Here is an 8,593-nt window from a genome sequence, read left to right on the forward strand (position 1 = left end):
TGCCGGCAGCAGCTGTGTCTATGTCTTGTTCACCGAGTTTGATCTAACATCGTTCTGAGTACATTCTTGGCACCTGTTATGTATGACTGTCTGAATGAGCAAATGAATACTGAGAGTCAAATTTGCCTTTGAGCTTCCTGGTAGCTAGAGCAAAAAGGGAAACAGCTACTCTACAGATATTTTTGCACCAGTATTAGAGTTGTGATTGTGGGTTTGTTTGTAACCTTAATCCTCATAGCTCTAGATCCCTGTGCCCAAGTGGGTAAACAGTGAAACTTTCCACCCTAATCTTCAGCACAGTTTCTTACACAAAATGAATATTTCCTGCATGAATATGTTAACAAGACCATTAAAAAGAAAGATTCTTTGATGCATCTAAAATATAGTCATTTCCACCTTTCTTATCCCATAAATAATTTATCTACAATCCTTTTTGAACCTTAAAGAGTGGAGGGGAAATTTGTCAGGAGGTTATTGAAAATGAAGGCATTCCAGGCAGATGGCAGGGCTTGAGTGAAAGTGCAAAGGCCAAAAAGCCAAGGTGAGTTGGAAGATCTCTGTGAACACAGGGAAGTGAGGCAAGCCAGGAGGGCTGAATACCGGACCTTAGAATTTCTTACTCTGTAGGTAATAGCCTTTGAAAGTTTGGGACTGGTGGAGTAAAATACTTAGGCATATAGTCTAAGATGACTAAATCTGGTAACAGTGTGGCTGATAATTCAAAGGAAAAAGAAAGGGGAGGTAGACAGATACACTTTACTACTCTAGTATAAGTAAGAAATCCAGGGCGTGGACCAGGGGCAGCAGACATGAAATCAAGGTGGGGGGATGAATGTAAAAGACATCTCAGAAGCCAAGTCAGAAAAGCTCAGTGTCTGTTTAATTGTGAGGTGAGGAGGAAGGAAGGAGAAAAGGAATGGAAGAAGCTTGGGGTAATGGTGAGACGGAAGTGGGAAATGCAGGAGGAAAAGCAGCTGGATGGGGTGCAATAAGAAGTTTGGTGACTTTTCAAAATGTTTTCACATTCATTATCTCATTGATTTCATATGTAAGTGGAGTAAGACCCACCCTAAACGTCAGCCTGAAAAATTACGCTGCCCCTGTTTGAAGCTGCCAAGTTTCAAGGACAAACCTTGGCCTCGGATCCTTACGGCGACAGCAGGGCACCTACCTGCAGGTGCCGGACACCTTCCAGGCAGCCCAGTGTCCTCACCAGGACTAAGCCACCGTCTTGGTTCTGGGCCAGCAGCAGCTCAAAGCCAGGTAGTGCAAACACCCCGGGCTGCCATGCTTGCCAGGAAAACGGATGGGTGTGCCCCAAAGTTCAGCCAGAGTCTCCCAGAACATCTGGGCAGGGTGGGGAGGGCGGAGCACAGCCATCAGAGTTTGGAGTTTCTTCAGCATCTCATCTTTCTTCCCACTGGGTAGCGGGCTTCGGTTTCATCACTGACTCACTCCCAGGCACAGCAAAGTGGCTTCACTCTGGGCTGCATCTTCTCCCTGGAGCCCCAGGGCAGATAGTATTTCTCACGCCCTGAGAAGGTAGGGCGTTAACAAGAGGGCTCTGCGTGCACCTGGCAGAGCCTCAGCTGACAGGGTTGGCAATCACATAAACAGAAGAAACACTGACCTAGTCATGAAAAGTCAGCCCTTGAAGGAAGGGTCGCCGGGCTCAGCGGGTCCCACCTCCCACCTCAAAGATGAGGGCACCTCCGGGCTGCAGCCGCTGCCCCATGCCATCATCACTGGTGTTCAGACATACACATGGAGTCCTCTGATGCATCCCCCATCCCAAGAAAAGTCTCAAGTTTTTTCTTCTCTGGCCCCAATCAACTTTTCTAGCATCATCTCTCCCTCTGCCCTGCTCTCTTCTCTCCTCTCCCACTCAACTCCATGCACTAACTCTCTGCTTCCACCCGTGCCTCAGACAGACATTGCCCGGACATCACCCCAGCACATCCCTGTGCTTGGGTGCAGGCTGTGTCCTCAGTCAGGAACACCTCCACCCAGCTTTCTTCTCTGGCCTGTTGAATAGCTACTTCTGATGCTCTCTGACAGGTAATTAGCACTTCCTCTGGGTCCCTTCACAGGCTGTTTCCCATTTATCATATGACATGACCAGTTTTTCTTTAGATGCCTGCCTCCTTCACTGGAAACACACACATCTGTGTCCTATGGAGCTCTGTGTCCTCAGAGCCTGGCAGAGTCAGGCCCTGCTGACAGGTGGGGAGGAAGAATGGAAAAGGCAGATGCTGATGGGGTTCAAAAATCAGGGAATAAAAACAGATGCAGGAAGGCTGCCCTTGCACACCCTTCCCACAGTTCTCCCCAACATCTATCAGATATTCAGTTTTTCTGTATCCTTCCAGAGTTGCTTTACATAAGTACATCAAAACACAGATACAGATCCTTAACTCCACCCTTTGTTACCTAAAAGGTAATACTGCTCGAAACTTTTTTTTCCACCAAGAAATCCTTTTAAACCTTTCAAAGCTCTTCATATTCATCCTGTCTCCATTTAAATCTCCAACTTGTAGGTTTCAATAGCCACGAAACAAAACCACACGTTTAATGCAAGTTACAGTACAGGTGCAGTTTGCTTTTCAAAAGGATTGAGTTCCTAGTAAACCATATAAAAATCACATTGTCATTAAACCCATATTTTTGGTTAAGGGGTATATTGTTTAAAGATATCCAGGTGTGATTCTTCTTATCAATCAGGAAATTGAGTACTGTGGCACTCCTCAAACTATATTAGGTTCCGCTTTGTTAACAGCTCGATTTGTTAGAACCCAGAGACACATTTCAAGGAGAATGAGGATCTCAGTCTAGTTAGGAAAAGGGTGAAATTTAGTCTCTCCCACGGACACCCCCTCAAACCTTTAAACAGGGGACCAAGAGACGGCTGGCCCCATGGCCCATGGGACCCCAGGAGCCGGATCCTGTTGGTACACAGCTACTTCCTAGAATTGCAAGGTAACACAGAAGCTGCTTCAGTGAGTTTAGCTCACAATGGCACCACCCAATGAATGACTTGTTAAAGACTGTAAGTCATGGACCCATCAGCTCTAGCCATGGGCCCAACCCAGCTCACTGCCTATTTCTGTAAGCCTTGCAAACTAAGAACGGTTTTAACATTTTTTAATAATTTCATAAAATCAAAAGGAGAATAATATGTTGTGGCATGTGAAAATTACATGAAACTTAAATTTCGGTTTCCCTAATAAAATTGTATCAGAACACAATCTGCTCTCTCATTTGGTGACTGGCAATGGCTGCTCTCACAGTACGATGGTGGAAGTGAGTAGCTGAGACAGAGACAGTATAGTCGCAAGCCTGAAGTATTTACTATCTGGCCCTTTAGAGAGAAAGCTTGCCAACCTCTGTTTTAAAAGATGCTCCAAGACCCAAAGCAGACATCTGTGTGAGATGGTCTTGTCTCTCTCAGTTTTGAGTGTCTATACCTGGACAAACAGGCCATTAGGTTCTTTGGGCAGTAGATCCAGATCTCAATGATGAGACTTTTATTCCTCTTGAAGAAAGGCATCGCCACCATGAATCAGTGGTGAGCGCTCCTCTCATCTGCATCAGGGGGTCAAATTGACCTTTCCCAGCTGGTCCTTCCTGGAGTTCAAGATGGGAAGGTGAAGTCGCCAGCCGACCACAGGTCACAGCACCCTCCTGCAGAACCACAGGTTTCCACAAGAGGGCGGCCCTCTCCTGTCTGCAGTATTTCTGATGGCCTTCCCAGCTTTGGAGAGCAGCCCTCAGAGACCTCAATGCCTTGCCAGCTTCCACAGAACTTTCTCTAGGTTGATGGTCAAGAATGGGGTCATCTTACAGTGCAGGAACCCACATAAGCCTCCTGGCCCCAGGCAGCCAGTCTGACATCTTATTGGTTGATCATCAAACCTGTTGGTCTTGAAGTGTCAGCAATAAAAAAAGAAAACAAAACAAAAAAAAATTCTGGTTGAGTCCCTCTCCCATCTTGCCCACTCCTGACCCCCCTCTGCTATTCCAGTCAAGCACACTGTACCCGTTTTTAGGCTGTTCTCTCTCAGATCTAAACTCAGCCTTGTCATGCTGGGGCCAGGACTCTGCGAACCACATTTCTGTTTTCCAGGTGTTTCCATGTTAGGCTCTGCTAGGTCAGGAGAGTAGAAGAAGGGATTCACCTCGTCCTAGAAGTTTGCTTCATTGGGCTTCCTTTCTCCTCCGTGTTGCTCTAAGGGACGCCCCAGCAATGCTTCCTCACCCTGGTAGTAATGATGCCTTCCCCTGAGAGCAGCAGAGTCCACTTTGCATCTTCTCCACATCACAGAGCCAGCTACCCGTGTCCACTTCAGGGACACTCAAACCAGCTGGCCGTGCCCCATCCTCCAAGGTCAGGGGCCTGGGTTCCCTAGGCCTCTCCTCCAAGGTTCTAATTTTTATAGTTCCAACTTCTTCCCTTTGTCCCCAGAGCCCTATGGGTGGTAGAGCTTCTTGCAACTGCTACATATGTGATAACCTAGTGTTCTCTTCCTGCCTCTTCAGTGATGTAGTTAGCAATGTGATGTCTAGTTAACTATTCTTTATATTAAATTCTCACTGTTCAAGTAACTGGGGTGGCTTCTGTGTCCTAACTGGCTCTGACTGATACATAACTCTTCTCAGGTCTAAAACTAACAAGACACTTAACTGTGATTATTAGATCACAGACGTGTTCCTAAGGCCCACCTGAAAAATTAAGTCTACAAATGCCTAATATGCACCTACATGGGAAAGACACGGGGCCTGAAGCTGAGAAATGGGCACCACAAGGTGTCCGAGGTCTCATACTCTTGGGACCCTCCACACGGCCTGGGGCCCTAGCTCTCTCTGCCCTTGTCCAGCAGGGCAGCTCTGTGACTGTGCCGGGGTGGGGGTGGAGTTAAAGAATGCAGGTTAGCTGGCCTTTGTCCCTCTTGCTCAGGCTCACCCAGCCCACCCAACCCCACCATCATGACAAAGGAACCCAGAAAAATAAAAGTACCCAGCGCCCCACAATGGCCTGGTGCGAGAGAGTCGAACTTTCGCTGTGAAATTGTTTCCGGTCTGGCAGAGAGCCCTAATTCTCAGACATGGCTCCTTCCAGGCAGCACCATAACTGAGGAAAGAGCAAGCAGCCACCTTGGGCAGGGGAGAAGGGGGCACAGAACTCCCTACCTGCTCAAACCTGACTAAACCTGTCTAGTGGTTACCATTTAAGAAAGACCAGACTACAAAGGAAGGAGGAGCTTAATGCCAGGAGCAGATTTTAGAGCAGATAGGATCTCAATTAAAAATTATTTTCCAGTGAAAAATAAAACTTGAAATAACAATGCCTGGCAGCAGATTTGGATCAGTGCCGGGGGAAGAGTGGGAAAAGGAGGCCGGCAGGGACTGAGCAGGAAAGGGAGGTCATGGTTGATGTGTCTCCACTTAAAACCCAGCTGGGCTCTTCGCAGATCAACTCCACCAGCGTAGTCAAACCCTTTCTTCAGGAGCCACTGAAAAGACAGTGTTGCCAATGGCATTTAGAAAACAGAACCTCCTCGCTGGGAAGCACAGACTCAACCAAAGTACTTTACTGGGTTCTTTTTAATGAAGTCTTTGCCCCTCCTTTCCCAGAATGCCTCCCACCCAGGTTCTAGCAGCACTGGACATTGCTGTGAACTAGAGCGCCCCCTGGTGGCAGATCACCGCAAAGGCATGAGGGCCATCTTCCCAGCCTCCATGCCCACTGGAGCACTCAGCTGCACTGAAGATGAAAGTTACTTTACCCAAATCTTTATGCTCTTTTCCCACATTCCTATGGAGTTAAGCAAATCTTAGCATCTTCGTCTCCCTCTTCTTTCTGATTTTTCTATCCAGCTTTTTCTCCATCTGGCCACTGCTTTGCTTGACCCACCTCAGTCCCCTTTTTGTTTGAAGGCTGAGTACTTAACCCAGCCAAGCCTTGGCTCCTACAACTACCAAGAGTAGCTCTTGGGTCATTGATGGGAGGGGTTGTATTATTGGAGGTTTTAGAGGCCTGTAAGAAGACAACCAACCCTAGGGACTAGGGCACTGAAACTACATTGGGTAAATCATCCCAGGCCCACTCTTCAGCTGACCTCAGGCTCCAAGATCCTAGGACCGACCAGAGAAGCTAACTGGTCAACCACTCTCACCTCTTCTGAAGAGGTATGTGCCTGGGTAAACACAACCCATCCCCAGCAGACTTAGGTATGGATCCCTGTTTCAAGAATTCATTTTCTAATGAACAATAAGAATTCAACTTTCTTGCTTGAGTCTCCTTCCCAAGAAGTTTTGGGGGAGGCAAATATTTCTTGAGCACCTCTCTGATCTTCCTCTGCCCTCCTTTCTCCCTCTTCACTCTGGCTGTCCAATTAGAGGGCGCAGGTGTGTGCGGTGGCCAGATCAGGGTGAGGTGGACACGGTCAGGGCTGAAAGGACAGGAATAGCTGTAGGTATTTATCTCTCCCAGCTCTTATTCCAGTGTCAGCTAACAAAGAGACCTCTTGGAAACCTGAATATAACATAAATGCCTTCTCTTGAGACCATCCTACTTCCGGGATAGCAAATACGAGGCCTCCCTTCCATCCTACCTACCCACATACAGACACACAAGTAAATGCTCACAGCACTCAGCTGACACGCACTCGCTGCTCCACAGCGAGCTCCACACAGCCACTTCTAATCAGCTGGATTTGACAAATGAGATAAAACCTTCTCGCTGATCTTGGCCTATTTTAAACCATAAATGTAAACATAAATGTGTGATTTATTGTCATCTGGAACATTCACTATTCCAAATCTGAGTTCCAAATCTGCTTAACTATGGCGTTGTAGATATCTCAAATCCCTCCCCATCCTTTTGAAAATGTGGGTGTCTTAGTTCCTTCCATATGTTCTTGAACGTAATCTTACCTCAGGGCCCTTGCACTTGCTTCTCTTCATGCCTGTCCCATTCTTACCCTGGAAATAAGGCATAAGTGAATTACTGGAAAGTCCAGACTATTAAAATTCTTAATGAAATATACTTTTGTTATTATTTTCAAATTCAGGGACACATTATTCAGCACTCAGACACTTAATCTCTCAATTCAATTTAATGCAATTCAACTGCCAAGAAAACCCACAAACCTAGAAGTAATCAAAGAGTCCTTCAGGCATCAGCAGCAATGAAAATATCCCCAAATAGCCAAAAGCAGGAAATTTGCTGAGATTTGGTTATCTTGCTAACCAAAAGAAAGGGGGGCTTCACTGACTGTCAATGCCTATAAAGTGAAACTCTGCCAGCATCCAAATCAAGAAGAGCAGGAGGAAATAAATATCATAATAATTATATACTAGTAACATCAAACAACATTGACAACTAATATTTATTGAGAACTTATTAAATGACAGCCCCTACTCCAACTGCTTTACAGTTTACATAAGTAATCCATGTAACAACCAAATCAGATAGGTATTACTATTGTCCCCATTTTACAGATGAGGACACTGAGGCACAAAATATAGCAATTAAGGGGAAAAAAGAGAAAATAAAGGAACCAAATTTTAGATAGTTAGGACTACAAAGGTTGAAATGACAATTTAGATTAGAAACACATTGTCAATCAAAGGAAATGACAACGGAGAACACAGGTGGCCAAGAGGGGAAGAAAATTGAATACATCAACTACACAGAAAGCTCAGAGGAGGGGCATTCAGTGTCCGGCCCCCTCAGTAATTCTAAGGGCATTGCTATTCTGTTGGACAGGTCAGTAATGAGTCTCTAAGTCAGCCCTCTCCCATAAAACCTCCAGAGTGATTACTAAGGTGAGAGGGTACTCAATTTGTTTGAATTTTCATAAACCAATTATCCAGAATATTACTTGTCTACAATTTCTCAGCGAGATGTGTTGACAACTCAAGTTATTGAGGAGCTGCTTTAAACTTTTGAATTCTTGTAACCAATACATTTTATTTTATGCAAAGAATATCCTTAAAATGCCTTGAATGTTACTTGCTCTTAAGTAGTTTAAGCAATCTCCATAATTTTATTCTCGCCATTCACCTGTATTTCCTTTTCTTTTTTCAGTGTGAAGGTGGATTTCACATGGGAACATTTCTGCATGATCACCAATTCTGAATGCAGGAGACTGGGTGTGTGTGTGTGTGTTTCTCCTGCAAACTTGGGCTGTCCAGAATCCTCTGACAAAAGCTGATATCAGCTCTTGCAAGCAGGAACCACCCTCAAAAGTGAATTTCCCCATTGCTTTGGGAGAAAGCAGAGGCAGGGGGTGGGTGGTAATTTGGAGGTTTAGGGTGTGACAAGTGGACTTTTGCCACTCCTACATAAAATCTGTCAACGCTCAGCCTGGAATTATAAGCAGGACAAGTGAAATTTTCTAGGTCGCCATGGTTCTTTCCAAGTTGTTCATACGGAGCTGATGGGATGCACAGCCTACAATTCCTGGGAAGTGTCCTAAACAATCCCTAAAAGAAACCCTTTTAGCCCTTACATCTGGTCCATGGCATGTTGAACATTCTTGCCCAGGACTGCTTTTTTCCCCTCCAGATTTCTTTGAGTAACTTGTGAAGC

This window comes from Mesoplodon densirostris, chromosome 2, assembly GCF_025265405.1.
Source record: "Mesoplodon densirostris isolate mMesDen1 chromosome 2, mMesDen1 primary haplotype, whole genome shotgun sequence".
Lineage (NCBI taxonomy): Eukaryota > Metazoa > Chordata > Mammalia > Artiodactyla > Ziphiidae > Mesoplodon > Mesoplodon densirostris.